The sequence below is a fragment of the Sebastes fasciatus genome, chromosome 8, assembly GCF_043250625.1.
Source record: "Sebastes fasciatus isolate fSebFas1 chromosome 8, fSebFas1.pri, whole genome shotgun sequence".
Lineage (NCBI taxonomy): Eukaryota > Metazoa > Chordata > Actinopteri > Perciformes > Sebastidae > Sebastes > Sebastes fasciatus.
In genome coordinates, this window is record NC_133802.1 from 31,310,306 (window position 1) to 31,329,445 (window position 19,140).

The 19,140-nt window shown below is 42.7% G+C and overlaps 1 long non-coding RNA gene across 2 annotated transcripts in view; it reads right to left on the reverse strand.

Annotated features, from left to right (window-relative positions):
• Positions 1-1,148: 1,148 nt before the first annotated feature.
• LOC141773245 (uncharacterized) overlaps positions 1,149-19,140 on the reverse strand; it is a 237,809-nt gene continuing 219,817 nt past the window's right edge. The window contains exon 3 of one of the 2 annotated variants that reach the window (XR_012595055.1): positions 1,149-1,267. This is a non-coding gene — a long non-coding RNA (uncharacterized LOC141773245). The remainder of the gene's footprint in view (positions 1,268-19,140) is intronic. The other variant, XR_012595054.1, reaches the window with a different exon arrangement.

The following is a 19,140-nucleotide window of genomic DNA, read 5'->3' on the forward strand; positions in this document are numbered from 1 at the left end:
TGAAAGAAATATAACAGTTGTAAACACGACCTCCAACTCCCCATCTCTCACGACATATACGCCAACAAATAACCCACAATTCCCTCCAGCGGGGGTGACTTTGCATGAACATATTTGCTCATTGTGATGGCCAGCTTTTTGCCAGACCCTTCTGGTGAGAGAGTGAGCAAACATGCCCCTCTCCCCCTGCGGACCTGCTGTAAATCAAAGGCTGAAAGACGCATAACAAAAGGAGGGGAAAAGAGCAGTCAGAAAGGTAAAGAAAAGCGGGGTGAAGTTTGAAAGCATCGAAGTTGAAACAGAAAGAACAAACAGACTGTGTTTGTCCGCACTGCTACTGATACCAGTGGTGTACCTCTTCACAGCTGCAGAGTAAAAAGAAACCGCAAAAATAGCGCAATAGAAAGAACAGTAACTTCTTCAAAATGTTCTACCTAATAAAATAGCTTTTCTTTATGAGCAAGAACAACTGAGTTGTGTCTGAATAATGATCATTTGTGGCTCCTCAGCTTCCTGTGCTTCCTCTCTGAGGACTCTCCTCAAAGGAGTCAAAAGCCAGCTAGCATGTGGGATGAGGTCGTGGCCCACTGTGAGCGCTGCCCCGGGGAATTGTTGGACAAAACCGGCCTCTAACACCTGACACCTCACTGTGAATGATCCTCTAAAGAGTGCACATCCTCCTCACCCGGGCCAAATCAACTGAGCCATTTACACACTCAACACCGGGGTGATTTGGTGGGTTTGTCCTCTCTCGTTTTGCTGTCCTGGTGAGAACTGTATTCAGTGTCGCACCTGTAAAATTTGAGTTTTTTTTTAATGAAGTGATGAAGTCATTTCACTGAAACTCACTTCAAGCTATTTTAGAGTTTAGATTTGAGGTTTTGGTTAAGGTCAGATTCACATGACGGAGTATCAGGGCCACATTGAGGAAAAAAACAAATCAGAGATTTCAAGAATAAAGTCATAATATAACCAGAATAAAGTCATAAGTTTAAGAGAAAAAAGTCGTAGTATTATGAGAAGAAAAGTCATGATATTATAAAGTAGTAATTATACGTGTTATTTTAGAGGGGAAATAGAGCAGCTGTGTGAAAATGACGAACGTGAAGCATCTTGTGACGTTATACTTTAGTTTAGGTTTCACAAATAACTAAATAATCTTTTGGCACATCAGCACCACATTATCATCAGTATCAGGACTTTGAAAAGATTGTGCAAGAAACTGTGTTTATTCTGAAGAAAGAACCACACGGACCTGCTGGGGAAACTGCCCTTTTGTTCCTCAAAAAGTTATGACTTTATTCTCAAAATATTACGACGCAACTGGTGGCCTTCGTTGCCGTTCTTGCCAGTTCTTTGATGTCGGGTTGGTGTAAAGCTAGAGTGAAGATACTGTTATCATGTGAAACTAGAAAACTAAGGAATCAATTGGTACCAACCATGTCATGTTAGCTTGTCGGGAAGAACGCCAAATAACGCTCCAAAATTATGCTAAATTTTGGTGAGGAAAAACTGGCATGGCCATTTTCAAAGGGGTCCCTTGACCTCTGACCTCAAGATATGAGAATGAAAACTCTGAGATGAACAGAGTGAAAACTGTATCTTATTAGATAAAACACATGTTGACAAACTGCATAATTTGCAGTTGAAAAAATATAATAAATCACAATATATCTTATCACAATACTACGTGACTTAAGTATCGTGATAATATCGTATCGTGGGGCTTCTGGTGATTCCCACCCCGAGAATGTATACTTGCTGATTTTGAGAGCATCTTGGATTCAAAAATTGAACTTATAGAGTTTCCAAAACATCAAATAAAAAAGAAAACCGAGCCGCTGCAGAATTTAGCTCGACCTCAGCAACAGGAGGACGGCATTAGTCACCTGGAAACTCGAGCCACGTTTTATCATCCGACAACATGACATCATGAGAAAGCACCTGCTTGTTGTCAGACACAAAACACACTGCGTGCCCAGGAAACAGCTGGCCGCCTATTGTTGTCTGGTGTTTTAGTTTATGGACAACATGAACCTCTCAACAAAAGCCAAGTCCCTGCGGATGACAATGGTCTAAGTAGGAGGCAGAGTGAAGGGCATGCAGCGTTAAATGAAGTGCAGTGTCAGCCTTTTACATGTTTTTATTGGGCAGTCAAGTGGACGGAGCAGCTCTGCTGGGGGCTGCAGTAAAAAGAGGAGGGAAGATTCTTTCACACTTTGGTGTCTGTCCTGTTAACAGGCCCATTCATAATGATGGAAGTGTCCAGCGGCGGCAGTAACATGGTCCATGCACACACACACTAACAGACACACACATATATACACAGACTGGTATTGTTGTGATTCTTAGTGGGGATTGAGCCGTGGATGGTGGAAGAGGAATCAGTTTGGATATTCCGATAAAGGTCAAGTGCGGAAAACAACCTCTTTTTTCGGTACCAACCATGTCACACTAGCTTATCAGGAAAGAGGCTAAATAACGCTCCAAACTAACGCTACATTTTGGCGAGGAAAAACTGTCATGGCCATTTTCAAAGGGGTACCTTGACCTCTGACCTCCAGATATGTGAATTAAAATGGGTTCCCTGGGTACCCACGAGTCTCCCCTTTACAGACATGCCCACTTTATGATAATCACATGCAGTTTTGGGGCAAGTCATACTCAAGTCAGCACACTGACACACTGACAGCTGTTGTTGCCTGTTGGGCTGCAGTTTGCCATGTTATGATTTGAGCATATTGTTTTATGCTAAATGCAGTACCTGTGAGGGTTTCTGGACAATATCTGTCATTGTTTTTTGTTGTTAATTGATTTCCAATAATAAATATATACATACGTTTGCATAAAGCAGCATATTTGTCCAGTCCCATGTTGATAAGAGTATTAAATACTTGACAAATCTCCCTTTAAGGTACATTTTGAAAAGATAAAAAAATGTGTGGTTAATTTGCAACTAATCACGATTAACTATTTTAATCGATTGACAGCCCTAAATATATGACTATAAAGCAAGGAATCTGTCTGACTCTGTTAGTTGCATATCTCAAGAACCGCTTCTCGAGGCCTAGCAATCGGCCCGTTCCGGACGGGCACTGCACTAGCACTACTAATTTGCAAGCATGTTTTGAAGAAAATATAATGCCCAACATCCACAACCTCCCTACGAATTCCATGTGGTATCTTAATGTAATTTGCATTATACAGTTATATTTGACTGAAAAAAAGAAAAGAAAGAAACCAAACAGAAACCAAAATTCTCCAGACACCTCTAGTCTACCACCGTACCAAACACATGAACCACAGGAGTCAAACATAGCTGTAAACACACACGACAACAACAACCTAACAATGACATCATATTAAACTACATTAGATTTTGCCAAAGTGAAGAATACCAAGAAGCTTCAACACGTAAAGACAAGGGAGCTAACAGCAGCAAACAGCATTAGCATGAGGGGATCAGCAGAGTGATGGTGACAAAGATCACCCCGGATGCTCGTGTCTTCGGATGATAGCAGCTGATAGCAGATCAGGCCGTGCATAAATATGATACTGAAGCATGAATGAAACAGCTGATAGTCAGCTGATGGGAGATAGACGGCAGCATTGTAAGCTAGCTGTTGAGTGATGAGGAACGCACTTCCCCTCACCTCACATGGATTCAGAGCATACTGATAGTCTGATAGTCTAGACTGTATAAAAGATGGACAACAGCTCACCGTAAGTGAAGCCAAAACATCTGGATTGCCCCCTGGTGGCTGGCTGCAGTGTAGGTTATAGTTCCCGCCCCCTCCATGTTAGCAGATGGGACAAACTAAAAAGTCAAAGTCAAATACATTTTTCCCCAAAGATGGTTACAGTTATTTTAACTACTTCTTATAACGCTGATGTTTGTTCAAGTGTTAATTTTTCTGATAAGTTTGGTTTTAATTAGTTATTTAATGCTATAAAAAGGGGGTGAGACGTCATGATTGAAAGCTGCTCTGAGTGAAGTAGTCGCAGCCGGAGGCTCGAGAGGAGACGTAACTTTAACTTTCCATAACTGTCACGAGTCTGTTTAATAAGAACATGTGTCAGTTTGATTATAAATGTGGCAAAACAGCTACCGTAATGTTAACGTAGCAGCTAGGTGCGGCCGTGTTCTGCTCATGATTGACACAGGCAGGTGTGTGGGCGGGTTCTCGGTACTGCGGCTCCAGCAGAGTTGCCAAGTCCGCTTATAATAATTGACTTTGGACTCCTGAAAAGTCGCTTACAAATAGTGGTAGTCGAAGGTTGTGTTTTTATGGGCTTGTTTCTAAAGTGTAGTTGCTTATTTCGGCTTGCTCCTGTCTCTCTCTTCTATACCGGTCTAGTTTATCAGTCATGTCAATCACTCACCGCCACCGACGCCACTCAGAGTGTTGTTGTTGTTGTGAGACAAATCTTCACAGAGTCGATGTAGTTTAGCTAACAAGGCCGGGTACTTAGTGGACGAAATATGGCGAAATAAGAGTACAACAAAGACTGGGAAAAAGAGAAATTGTATTCGCCTTCAAGTGGGGGACGATTCGAAGGCAGATTTTTGTAAGTGTGATATACGAGCACATCATGCCGAACTGGTTGGACAAGAAAGAACAAGAAAAATGTAAAGTTACGAGCTAAAAATGTATGCAAAAATGCAATGAAATGCATGCAATCCAAAATAAATTTACACACACAGACAGTATATATGAAGTGATTAAGTAGCCTCACCCTCATATTGTGGTAGGTAGCTAAGGTCGCCTGTTTTGGGCTTTTTCTGGGGGGGAAAGTTGCTTCTTTTGGGCTTGTTTCTATGGACCTGGTTGCTTGTTTCTGTGGACCTGGTTGCTTGTGTCTCCCGCGAGATCTGGCAACAAATGACGTCTACATCCCGTATGCAGGATATTTTGGCTTCACTTTTGTACAGTGGGAGGAAGTGGAGACACGTTATATACTGTATCTTTATATACAGACTATGGGTGCAGCTCTCAGATGATCAGAGACTGACTGATAATCTGACTGATTAGCAGATTTTCCCATCTTTATTTTTGGGATTGACCAATAAATGAGACTGTGATCAGCCCACTAATCCTCTATGTGTCCCAGCCTAAACTGTGCAAGCAGGGGAAAGTCTGTACTCGCCTGTAGCTGCTATTTAACTGCTTAACTTAATCCTACAAAGAGGGACATTTATTTACATTCAAACATTCGACAGCAGAACAATGACTTGGGCTCTACTGGAGAATAATTTATGCCGTGTTTTGTGTTTGATGCTAAATAAATCACACGTAATAACTCATGTTCCTCTTGACCTTTAGCCTTTGAATTCAGTTATAAACAAAGAGAACGTGCACGGGCCAGAAAGCCGGATGTTATTTCATTAAAAAGGCATTACTGGTGTCTGTACTGAGGGAGGCACTGTTGGATCTGTTGGCACATCCAGAGGCATTTCTAAAATAGTCATTCAGCTCAGAGCCTTTAAAACAGCATGTCAGACACAAGACATTTTAGTTTAAACATAAAAACATCAGAACCAAAACACAGAACGAGACAGGCACCAGAAGTTCTTTACGTTCTACCTCGACGTATTGAAGCAGTTTATTAAAGTGAAACACAGTTCGCTTTGAGCATTTACAGCTATTCAGCACGGGATTAAATGTGTTTTCAGTCAGAAACCTGGAATTAAAAGTAATTCACAGTGCTTATTTTTGCACACAAAGAAGAAGCTGATCCACTAATCCCCGTGCCACAGGTGCACAAATACCTGTGTAAGCAGAGTTAATACTGATAAAAGCTCTTGGAAGAAGAAAAAAGGAACAAGGAAAAGTTCCCACACTTTGACTGTTTTGTTTCCCTCTCTCTCCTTTCTTCTTTTTTTTACAGTGCTGCCAAAATGTAAAGCAGTGTGCCAGCCATGAATGAAAATAAATGATGGGGGGAGGGAAAAATAATAGACGACAGAAGAACCAACATTGACTCGTGTAACTCACCTGTTGGTGAGAGTTTTTGTTTGGTGTTCATTCAGACAGCGGGCGGCTGAGGGGCCCCTCCCTGAGGCAGCGCTGGTTCCCAGGTAGAGAGAGGAGAGATGGGAGGAGAGTTCCCACCACGCTCCCTAACCGTTCTCACCACAGCTCATTGGTCGGACGTTGCCTCATCGCTGAAACACGACACTCCTCCAGCGGCGCGGGCAGGTGTACGAGGCTGCAGGGAAGGAGGAGGAGGAGGAGGAGGAGGGTGATGAGCAAGTTTCACTCAAGCTTTGTCATACCTTCAGACTCTCAGAGTATCACGCTGTACGCTGTGTGAGGCGTCGTTTTGTTTGGGAGCATTCACCTCACCTCTCTTTGCCTTTTGTGTTCAGCAGCTGCTCCACCAACCTGAGGACATGTGTACACAAACAGTGGATATTTTGCCAATACATAGGCAAATGAGCCTCTTAAATCACACGAGGATGGTTCCCACACTACTCTACACAATCACGGTTGCCTTAGAAGGGAGGCGGGAAAGAAAATTGTGTCTTTATTTTGGGTGTCCATCCTCACCGGGGTTATTATAGTAAACTAAAAAACAAATATGAAAATATTTAGTTTAGTATATTTAATAAACTGAAACTAAATAAAAACTATATCCTTTAAGAAAAACTAAAACTATATTTCCTGGTTAAAAATGAATTAAAATGAAATTAAAATGGACGTAAATTCATTTCAGTTTTAATTTTTTAGCTGTAATATATCACAACCGAGAAAAGGAGACAGCATAAATTTCCTCGAACTCCTGCAACATTGAACCACAAAAGCTGAACGGACTTGACCTTCCAGGAGGTGGCCTATATGTCGCAATTGTTTCACATCATACACTAAAGTAGCGTGAAGACTAAGCAATAAACGTTATGGCCATTTCCTGCACAGTTCTCCAACCATGTATTTTGTATGTATATATAGTTACATACGTCTGAGACATTATACCCGGCCCTAACAAAAACAAACTAAAACTAAATATATTAAAACTAAGGCTACATCCACACTAATACGTTTTAAAATGTATAACTTTTGCTACGTTTATGCCGAGCGTCCGCACTACTGCGGCGGTTGGATCCTCGGCTCCTCCTCCGGTCACATGTCGATGTGTCCTCGAGCAAGATACTTAACCTCAAATGTCTCCTGAAGGCATAGCCATCGGTTTGTGAATGAGTATCTAGATCAGATCCTGATGGGCAGGTTGGCAACTTGCATGACAGCCTCTGCCGTCAGTGTGTGAATGTGTCAATGTGTGTGTGTGAATGGGTGAAGACTAGTAATGCGCTATATAAATGCAAGTCCGTTCACAATTTATCATTTTCTCCGGCGTTTTAGTCTGGATGGACAGAAACCAAGACCTTTGAAAACGATGACGCAGACACCCACGCTCACTTCTTGATTTAGTGTTATCAGTCGTGACGTGTCCTTCCCTGATTAGTCACGCCTCATCTCGTGAACCTTTTCGGGAAGAAAACAAACATCAGCCTCGACCACCAGCGGTTAATTTCAACATGGATAACGAGTTACAAGTGTAGCTGACCGTGTTGTCTCTGCTAGCAGCTGTTGTGCAGTTAAATTCTGTGTGTTAAAATGCTACCTACTACTGCCTACATGCACAGGAGGAAAGATATTATTGGAGCGATTTACATCACTTCCTGTGTCCAGCACTGCTTCCTGTTTACATCGGTACACGCGTTCCCAGTGTACGTGAATGGTCATGTGATATGTGTTAGGCGTGGTAGTATAGATTAATACTGAAAGGGCCCTGAAACACTCGTCTGGACGGAGATTGTTTTCGTATTACTGTGGATGTAGCGTACCCTCCAAAAATGACTAAAACTAAACTAAAATTAAATTAAAACTAATTTAATAATCAAAACTATTATAACCTTGATCCCCACTAAGCCGGCATCGTGACTTCAGTCATACGTCTCAAGTCTATACGGATCTGCTCACTGTCAGGAAATCCATTCCCGACTCCCTTTGTCATTCATTCCTTTATGTTTGTTCTGTAAACAACATAAAACAGTTACAAACAGCCACACGCAACCGGAATGCCAGCACTCAGAGCTGTTATTTTTTCCCCTTTTGACATTTAAATGTAGACGGCAAATATTTACACATGATTTGCAAATGCCGGCGCGGGTGGAAACTTTTGTCACAGGAATAGTTTTTTTTATTCATCTGCAGAGTATGGAACGTGATACTTGAGTTCACAAACACTCAAATCACAAAATGTGGATCAGTTTGTCAAATAGTGCTGCAACCAATTATAATTATTTTTACTGTTGATTATTTTTTTTTAATTAATCAATTAGTTGTTTGATCAATAAAATGTCAGAAAATGGTGAAAAATGTCAAGATGACGTCCTCAAATGTCTCGTTTTGTCCTCAACTCAAAGATATTCAGTTTACTGTCACAGAGGAGTAAAGAAACCAGAAAATATTCACATTTAAGAAGCTGGAATCAGAGAATTTTGACTTTTTTTTCTTTAAAAAATTCTCAAACCGATTAATCGATTATCAAAATAGTTGGTGATTAATTTAATAGTTGACAACTAATTGATTAATTGTTGCAGCTCTAGACTAAAATATTGATGAATAAAAGCTTAAACAGGTCGACTGATGATGGAAATAATCGTTAGTTGTAACTGTATCTGCATCGTATTTATGTATTTATACTGAATTACTGGTATTCCCATCGGTACACCCCCTTAATCGATTATCAAAATAGTTGCATATTAATTTAATAGTTGACAACTGATCAAATTGGAACTAATGAGTCTCATACAGGTCACTCATACTCCGTGTATTTCTTTGTGAAATGGAACATGACTGTGGCATTGACGGAAGTTATATTTGTTAAGAAAAGACTGTGTGTGGCAAGGTGTGAGGTTCAACAGGTCAGACATGCATTATCTCAGTTGAGGCCGGCGTTTCTTTCTGAATGAGGAACAGGTATACCAAGATATGAGTGAACTTGCTCTGCACCCGGGAACGTCATGTACTCCTGAGTAGCTTCCTGAAGCCAGCTCTTATCGCAGAATATAACAGCCCAAAGTGACAACCGACTTCCTGGTGTGGGTTTCCACGAGGCATGGTTTCTTATACTTGGCACCGACAGGTCCCCCACCTGGAGACATGATTACTGTCACCTCAGTCTGACTGACAGTGACAAGCAGCAGTAACAGGTGAATGTTTAACCCTTCGCTGTCTCCGCTTTCCTCATTCAAGTCAAATAAAAGGTTTTTGCTTTTTGCTTTTTCATATGTGCAACTATTCAGATAGAATTGCAATTAAATTTTGTTAAAATTTGTATGAAGCCTTTTGTGGCTCCAGAGGGAGCTGCACGAAATCTGATAAATTGCCTTAAGTGATGTCACTTGAGTCGGTTGGGGCTGAAGACTGAAAATAGTGGGCTACCTCCGGGTTTGAAAAGTGAAGCCAATGCTGAAGTGCCTTAAACTTGCATTATTTCTAATATCCAGCAGGGGGCAACTCCTCTGGTTGCAAATAGAAGTCTGATTGTATAGAAGTCTATGAGAAAATGAGCCTACTTCTCACTTGATTTATTACCTCAGTAAACATTGTAAACATGAGTTTATGGTCTCAATCACTAGTTTCAAGTCTTCTTCAATACAGCATGATGTTCATTTAGTAAATTATGGTCCCATTTAGAGTCAAATAGACCATAAAGCAGGGGAAGTTCATGAAAGTTAATTATAACCTTTTTGGTCGCCTATAAATGTCTTATTCAGCGTTCGGTTGTGCTTAGCTCCACCCTCACGTGTCACTTCTGGTTGCAAAAAGCCAAGATGGCGACGGCCAAAATGTCGAACTCGAGGCTTCAAAACGGCAGTCCACAAACTCACAAAACACCAGGTAGATCATAATATCTTTTTCTCTGGTGGACAATAACTGCGGGCGCTAATGCTTGTGTTAAAAGTGACGATAATCATGTTAATGTCCTCATCTACATCCAGGTCAATTGACCCGGTTTCCTCCTGCTGTCGGCCGCACTGATTGCTCATTTTATACAAAGTTATCAGCCGTTCCTCGTCCATGTTGCGGCACTCTCAACGTGAGCAACAGAAAAAATAAGAACAGGGCGTCTGACAAAGGTTCAGCTCAAAACGTCACGCCGCGTCGCTCACGGCCAGTTACGACACTCAAACAGAAAACTATGTAATCAAGCTCGCTCGCGTCACATCCAGTTAGGACACGTTGTTAGCACACAACTAACTCTTGTTAGTTTGAGGTGGGATTTTTATTTTCTGTAACTTTATTTTAGTACGTTGTGTGTGTTTTTTTTTCTCTCTGTTGTTGTTGTTTATTATCTCTTTTTAAAATGTAAAAATCAATAAAAAATAAAACAAATAAAATAGTTAAGAGCATGTACCTGTGTGTGGGTGTGTGAATGAACAGTAACAATAAGTGTGTGTGTGTGTGTGTGTGTGTGTGTGTGTGTGTGGGAGGGCGGGTGCCTCTGGCTTCTGCCTCTGTCTGTTAATGTGTGTCAGTCTGCAAGCGAGGCAATGAGCCCGACTGTGTGCCTGCTGGAACTGCGCGTGTTATGTGTGTGTGTGTGTGTGCAAGGCTGCTGACGGGACCTGTCACTATCAGGCCCACACATCTCTGGCACTGTCTGTGTTGACACTCTGCCCGAAGGGGAACGAGCCTGCAGAGGTTGAGGAGAGCAGCGGTTTCCCACGGCTGCTGCTCTCCGCCTCGGCCCTGCCTCTGCATTCCAGGGCTGCCAGCGCTCTGTAAATGTTTGGACAGCCTTGAACAAATAACACACCTTGAAAGGCACAAGCACACGGCCCTCTCTCCCTCTCCTGCACACCCCTTCTCTTCATCCGCCTCCTTAAGCTCACATCGCTAACACCAACCCCCCCCCACCAACCAACCCCAACCCACCCAAACCGCAAATCCACCTCCCTCGCAGCCTCCCGCCCGGCTACTGCCACTCTTAAACTTTCCCAGCTTCACTCTCATGCACAAATAAACACGACCTGTACTGTGTTACTGTTGTACACTTGCATATATAAACATGCTGACACACACCTGTGTATATGTAAATACACACACATGCCTATTATTTCGTGACAGCGGGGCCGCGGCTGTTTTAACTTTGCAGGATTATCTTCACAAACACAAACAGAGACGCCTCCGTAACATGCATATAATGGACCCCCAGTAGCATTCTGAGCTAACATAAACATGTAAAGTAGCTTCTGGTTTATAGCTCCGTGTTTACATGAGTACATGCATCTTTCAAATTATGGAAAACTTAGGTTGAGTCCCAGGAAGCCGCTTCCAGCCTGGCTGGACTTGTTTGGCAGCGTGCATTGGGTGGGAAGCCAGTGAAGGATTCAGCCAAGTTTCCTAGGAGTTATATCCTACTCCACACCCCACAAGTTACGTTAAATGCCAACGTTCACTGCCAATGCAGGAAGTAGTGTGTCCTTTATGTAGCAAGGCAGAAAGTGGGTGTGGAGAACTGTGGCGAAGGATTTGCATGTCAAATAGAGCAGAGTCTGTGCAGTCTGTAACAGACCTGTCTTTTTATTAACCGTAACTACGACTTTTCCTCAACCTCATCCATTCAGTAGTTGCCCAGCCCTGTCTCCTAAAAATTACGTTCCCAAACAAATTAACTGCATTCTCAATTACGTTTGAAAGGAAACGTAATTTGTGGCGGATTACGTTTGTCTTTGACGTATCACAAATACGTTTGTAAGTCCTTAAAACGAGCTACGCACAGAGCAGGTGATTAACTTTAATTAACATAATTGTAACTTGATGGAACCTCCGTCAACGTTAGTAGCTCCGTTATTTAACCAACCTCCGGCTGCTAACAGGTAACGTTACTAACTCTCCTCCTGTTCATTTCAACACAGATTTGTTGTTCATAGTGTCGCATTATCAGGGGAAAAACTAGGGTGCGTCCCCTCAGGTTTAGTAGCGCCATGCTTTTGAGCGCTTTTTTTTCTCTCCGCCATGGCTCCGGTCCAAAACAAACTGAAACATGATAAAGCGAGTGGAATCGATAGACACAGAGGCATGAGATGCCAAAGAATCGGACAACAAGGAACTGACTATCTACTACCATCACTAGCGTTTTCCCTTCCTTCCAAAGTTGCGGATGGCCTGACGATTTCCCGGGTGGTAATTTCAGACCCTGGTCGCCTCACACTCACTTAAGCCACGCCTGTAGCTGCCAGTAGCTCCTCACCGGATGCTGATTGGCCCGTGATCTGGCTTGCTGGACACAAACGTATTACTTCAAGCCTGACGAGATGGATTTTCGTTTGACATTTGATCCCATGATTCTCACGTGATCTCATGACTAGAATGAGAATCCAGCTGCCGTGCAAGGTTAACTTTACAGCAACCCAGTGTTCCTAAATGCTCAGGATGGGTTAAATGCAGAAGTCAAATTTAAGGTATGTGATGATTAAAGTAAAGTTTTTTTTAAGTGTTCATGGGGAAACAAATCCCATGAGGAACAACAATCATCAGTACATGTAAAACAATGAACTGATAAAACAATCTGTAGTATCTAATGACAATTTGGGGCATGTTCAAACCTATAACAGTATCGGCAACGATTCATATTTTATGTAATATTCATGCTCCTGTAGAGGACAAAGACTATACTGGAGTAAAGGAACAGTGTGTAACATTTATATAATATTCATAAGTATGTTTTCATTAGTGTATAATCACCTGAAAATGAGAATCGTTGTGTTTTCGTTACCTTAGAATGAGCCGTTTATATCTACAAAGGGAGCGGGTCCTCTTCACGGAGTCCGCCATGTCTGCTCTAAACATCTACTCTTACAACAGCTGGCTCTAGCGAGGGCCGTCGTAGCAATCCTACACGCTTGGCACATGGGAGAAATAGTAATCTGCAACCTCACCGCTAGATACCGCCAGATCCTACACACTAAGTGCTGCATGCAGATGTTTTGATATACACATCCACCCCCAACAATCCCTCAACCCACACACACACACAGTGTTTACATGGTCTCCAAACCACACAAAAACCTCCTGCCAAAAAGGGGCTGTGAACATGATGACAGCTGTCAAAGCTCGGTTTAATGTGTTCCTAATCATAAAAGAAAAATACACTTCAATAATACAAGAAATAATGACTGCTTCCTCCCTAAAGTCTTCATAATATACGCTGGCAATCAAGACATTCAAGCTACTGTGAATCAAAACATCCATGTCATTAGGATAAACGTCTGCATAATGAAGCCGATTGTGAGCCAGGCCCTCCTTCATACAGCATGTGAACAGCATCATTCATTGGGCATCGGGCTTGATGAGCAATAACACGGCAGGATAATGGCGAGGCTGACCCGGTATGAATTCCCACACAACCACACACAGACACGTGCACCCTGATGTCTGCCAGCAGCTGTGGAATCTGGAGTTCCTTGCTCATAGTAAATCCCACGAAACATAACGCAGGACCACTTCCACGGCCCTCCTCGGGCAGCGGGCCGCTCAAACGCGGCTCTGTTTTCATTGTCGGGAGGCCTCGGGGTACATATTTCTGTAATTTGGCTTTTATGCTCAGCAGTTTTGCAGCTGTGATGACATTTGGGTGTCGCCCCCCTGTTTCTCACGGTCTCGCTGCCAACGCTGCTCCGGCCGCTGGTCGTCGGCCAAGACTGAGGTCTGTGTGTCAGCCCCCACTTCTTGTGTGCACATGAACACTGAGAGAAGGTGCTTTTGAAAAAAATATATTCCTGGCAATCGAGTTCAACCGCAGTGGGCTTTTTTTTTCTCTCTCTCTCTCTCTGGGTCATTTTTCTAAACTGTAGCTGGATGGTTTCAGGGGGAGGAAGGGTGTCAGAATTACAGCACATTGAAGTGGCTCATATAACTGATAATAATGATGTTTTTATCTTTGATATTTCAGCTTCTGTCAGTTTTTAACTTGTTGAAATAAGAAGCCTGTTGTCGTTTGCCTTTCATGTAACATTTTACTTTTTAACGTTTACTCTCCTTAAGTTAAGCAATTGTTAAAACAGTTGTATCATATTAAAGAGGGGAGAAGTGTTGGCTTCACAAACAAAATGGGCTGTTGGAAGACAATCATACTTCACACAAGCTGCCTTGAATACAAGAATAACTTGTACATCTTGCAAAACATAATACGAGTTTCAACAAGATATAAAACATAATTGCATTGAAGGAATGATAAAGAAATCTCTGGTTCTGCTGCACTGATTTTAACTGTCAGTCGTGGGTCCAACATTGTTATAGTAGCGCAATGCTTTTTACAAGAAGTCTTCTTCAGGAGCGGATGAGAAACACACAAATCATGCTGCTTGTTTATTCATCCATTCTTTATACCCACTAATCCAGATGAAGCCTATCCCAGCATGCACTGGGCAAGATGAGGCAGACCCAAAGGGGGCTGAACCCCCAGGGTCTGATTTTACAAAGATAGTCAGACTTAAAGGAACAGTGTGTAACATTTCGGGGGATCTATTATCAGAAATGGAATATAATATTCATAAGTATGTTTTCATTAGGTTAGAATGAGTCCTTCATATCTACATAGGGAGCGAGTCCTCTTCGCAAACTCCACCATTTTTCTACAGTAGCCCAGAACAAACAAACCAAACACTGGCTCTAGAGAGAGACTTTCACATTTTTACCTGAAGGCCACCGTAGTTCTCCAACACGCTTGTGAAACTGTGGTAACGACGAGTGCAAAACCGTGATAACTACGTTCTCCTCGCTCAGGGACCATCCTTACCATAATAACACAACTTTAGAAGCAATGGAAGTCAGACAGCGGCTGGCGGTACCACGGTTTTGCACTCGGCGGCTCACTTTACATCAGTCTTGGAAAGGGAGGAGTGAGCGGAGGGGTGCTCGGTTGGTTGCAATTTGCAACCACACCACTAGATGTCACCAAATTCTACACACCGTACCTTTAAGGTTATAATTGAGCTTAATGTGGACTGAAATAGACGTCCATCTTTGGCTAAACTTAAACCAAATGAGATGGCCTAGACATAGCTGGATTTTTAATGTCTAATTTTGGCTTCAAGGTGCTATTGATAACATTCAACCACTAGATGTCTCATTCTCCCTCCCCCGTTCCATTGCATTTACTTCACAACAAGTCGTTGCCAGGCACTTACCATCAGTCTCAGCCATTTATCCGTTTATGTTTGCCGCGGTAGTCGGTGTTACCGGTGTTACACGGTGATCGGGCACACACCGATTACATTACGTACCCACCGCCCCCAGGATTACAGGAATAAAACCTGATTAAGTGGCTAGATGAACAACTTTATGCTCTCAATTTAATCATAAACACATTGGTTGTATAGATAATATATATCCCAAAAAGTGAACCTAAAACATCTCGATCGCCGGCTGGTGGCTGGCTGTGAGTTTAGGAAGCTCTTGATTTGATATGCAGCAGAGTTTTCTATGAGCAGAACGTGCATTTTAAATGTGAATATTGCAGGCGATCACGTTCATTTAATTGTGGGAAGCCAAAATCGTGATCGCGATTAATATTCGATTAATTGTGCAGCCCTAGGAAGTACACAACAACATTTCTAAAATCCTCTATGCCCAGCTTACTCACTAATAATCACGTCCCTGTCTCGTCTTCCTCTATAAACAATCAATCTGAAATGATTTCCTGGTGGAGCGGGCCCAGGGAGCAGGGAGGGAGCCGGTTGGGGTCTCGGGGGGGTGATAATGGTGGGTGTTCCCCACGCTCGCCCACGCTCGCCCTCAGCTGTCCTCCCGGAAACCTCGGTCCAGCTGCTGCCCATTACACCAGGAATGTATCCTTGGGTCAGATACCAGGAGTGTGGTGGCACATTAATAACAAGAGTGACCACTGCCCCCCCCCGGGCCACTTGTGAGTTATTAACATGGCACACTCAAATCTTTTCCCATGGCCCCCGGCTCCCCTCCCTCCTTTAACCGCCCGCTCTGACAGCAGCTGCCGGACTCTCAGTTTCCCAGAGTCAGGAAGCAGGGAGTGTGTCAGCATGTGTGTGTGTGTGTGTGTGTGAGGGTGGGGACTTTATGGGGTCATGGTATCTGATTAATTGGTCAGATATGCATACCAACGGTTCCTGTTTTGTCCGTCACGGTTTAGGCTGATTTGTCTAATCGCTCGACACAGCTGGGACTTTATGTGTGAGGAAAACATTATCAGTTAGCAACAGTCTGGGGCACAGTTAGTCTGCAAAGAGTCAATCAATCAACCAGTAAATTGATTGTTTTAGACATGCAGTCTATATAAGAGACAGATAAAAGAAGTATGAATGAAGGGTGGGGGGAAAAAAATCAATGCAGCATACTATCACAATATTTTGCGTGGCAAGAATCGATCTTTGATTATATAAGCTATTAACCTCTTAATCCGATGGACGCTATTCTGTCTTTCAGAGGTTGTAGCGGGCTCAGCCTTAAAGCTGGAGTGAAGATACTGGTATCATATGAAACTAGAAAACCTAATGAATCCATTGGAAGAATACCAAATAACGCTAAAAACTTACGCTAAATTTTGTAGAGGAAAAACCGGCATGGAATTTTCAAAGTGGTCCCTTGACCTCTGACCTCAAGATATGTGAGTGAAAACGGCATCTTATTAGATAAAAGTAGGGCTGACCCGAATACTTTGCCAAGGTAATAGGCTTGCCGCGGTAGTCGGTGCTACACGGTGGTTGGGCACACACCGATTACATTACGTACCCATCGCCCCCAACGTTGTTTTACTTTTTTTACAGAAATAAAACCCATTTAGTTAATTTTGGCGTTTTGTTATCAATACATAGTTGGACGACAGACGCTACAAACTGAAAGTGAAAGTGTCTGCTCCGTATGTAGTCTCAGATCAGAGTAGCTGGAGTCAGATTTCCCACACGGGACGAGAGAGAGTTGACAGACAAGGCGATGGCGGAGGATTTGGTGTCGAAGCAAAAAGCAAAATATTTGGCATTATTTCAGATTCAACCCAATGCTATGAGGGAACCACAATGTTAATGAGGCAATCGCTGTGCGGAGGACATAGCGGTCACAGCCGGTGTGCGCGGCGGAGCAGCGCCGGGTGGAAACCTGCAGCCCCGCAACAAAAGCTCAACCGGAGAGACCAGACACACCTCCACCCGCCGGTAAAGATCAAAGTAAGTGAGCTACACATATTGACCGTCATCTTTTCTTGTAAAATGTGTGGTAACACCGGTGTTGTCGCAAGTTTATTAACCGGTGGGTAAATTTCCTCACCTTAACATCCCTATTATCCGTTTTTCCACATCAACTGACGACCCAGAGATACCACGTGATACCAACGTTGTTTTACTATTGGCTCAGAAGCCTCGTTAGAAAGTGGGAACCAAATGTCAGATATCTTCCACAGAGTTAAACAAAACATTAATTTTGGGTCCGCTAAAACATTTTTAAAATGATAAATTCACCATCATAATAATAATTTATTTGAGGAAAAGCCACCTTTCTAAAGGCTTTCTAAATGTTATCAATAAGACCTTTAATTTTGTAATGACGGGCCAGCTTGGGCCCAACAAAACACAACACATGTGGGCACCGTATACTTGGTGGCTGAACACTGAATGAAGCCAGTAAAATCCAACAACAGGAAAGTAGAGCTAGGATTTCTCCAAGAATACCCACAAGATATAAACTGAAAGTATCGTGATAACAACGTATCGTGGGGCCAGTGGTGATTCCCATCCTTAGTATATGAAGTACTGAATATTTCAGAGGCAGAAAGGACACACAGTGGAAAATGTGAACTGCACAAACTGGTGGTGGAGAAGGAAAAAACCTGTGATTGACTGGATGTGGTTGTGAATGAAAGTAGACATTTAGAGCCGCTGCATGTGATTCACTTCCTGGCTCGGCACCATCAAAGGTAACGGAAGCTCTGAAGTGCCTTTGAAACGTCCGAGGAACAAAAATAATTACTCTCATTTTTTAAGGCCATCTTTCTGAGAACGCACTCAGTGTGGAGCCTCGGGGCTGAATGTACATCACAGATGTTAGAAGTCCATTTATTTCCTCCGATCACCCCCCGAATGTGAACCATGTTCGTCATTGTTTGAACCGGCTTGATTGGCAGAATTTAAGGACTCCACTCATGTGGCTGTGTTTGAGCCGGAGAGTGTGTTACAGCCCAGAAAGCTTACAGACCGCTGTTTTTTTCTTTACATAGTCTCTCGACATATTCAGGCGGTGAGCACCTGGGCGGATCGTTTTGGCCCTAATGATATGGCCCGGCAACAAAACAACCCAAAAGATACTTGAGGAAGTTTTTGGGAGCCTGGGCCTAATTACAACACGGGACAAAAAAATCAAACCGCCCCGCACTTAATTGGCTTCTTTTCTTTCATGGCCCTATACATGGCCATTCAATCATGAGATGGAGGCAAACAAAACCCTTGCTCTCTCCTTGACCCAAAACACTCCTCTAATTGCCACTGCATGGTCAGCTACAGCTGTAGGTGGACTATCCTATAGTGGAGCACCAGAAAACTCCACACAGCTCTATAAGATGAACATACAATGATACATCAGGGGGAAGAATGTAATTATTTCTATACTTTAGTAGTAAGGCTGGGCGATATGGACATATAGCATGATATAACATGTTTTCTGATTATTCAATAAATAAATAGTCTGAAATAACCACGTGGTAAAGTCTATTCTTGTATACTCTTGTGTGAATTCAATACTTGACAAATGAAAAGAACTGAGTTTTTCCTCATTTTAAAGAGTGTAGGACTGTCAAAGTTAACGCAATAATAAACGCAAATATGTTTTAAAGCCACTAATTTCTTTAACGCATTAACGCAGCTTGCGATCGGAGGTTCTTGTGGGCTCATTTTAAAAGCTAGAGTGAAGATATTGGTATCACATGAAACTACAAAACCTAAAGAATCCATTGGTACCAACCGCGTCATACTAGCTTGATGCAAAGGAGGTTAAATAACGCTTCAAACTTACGCACAATTTTGGGGAGGAAAAACTGGCATGGCCATTTACAAAGGGGTCCCTTGACCTCTGACCTCAAGATATGTGAATGAAAATGGGTTCT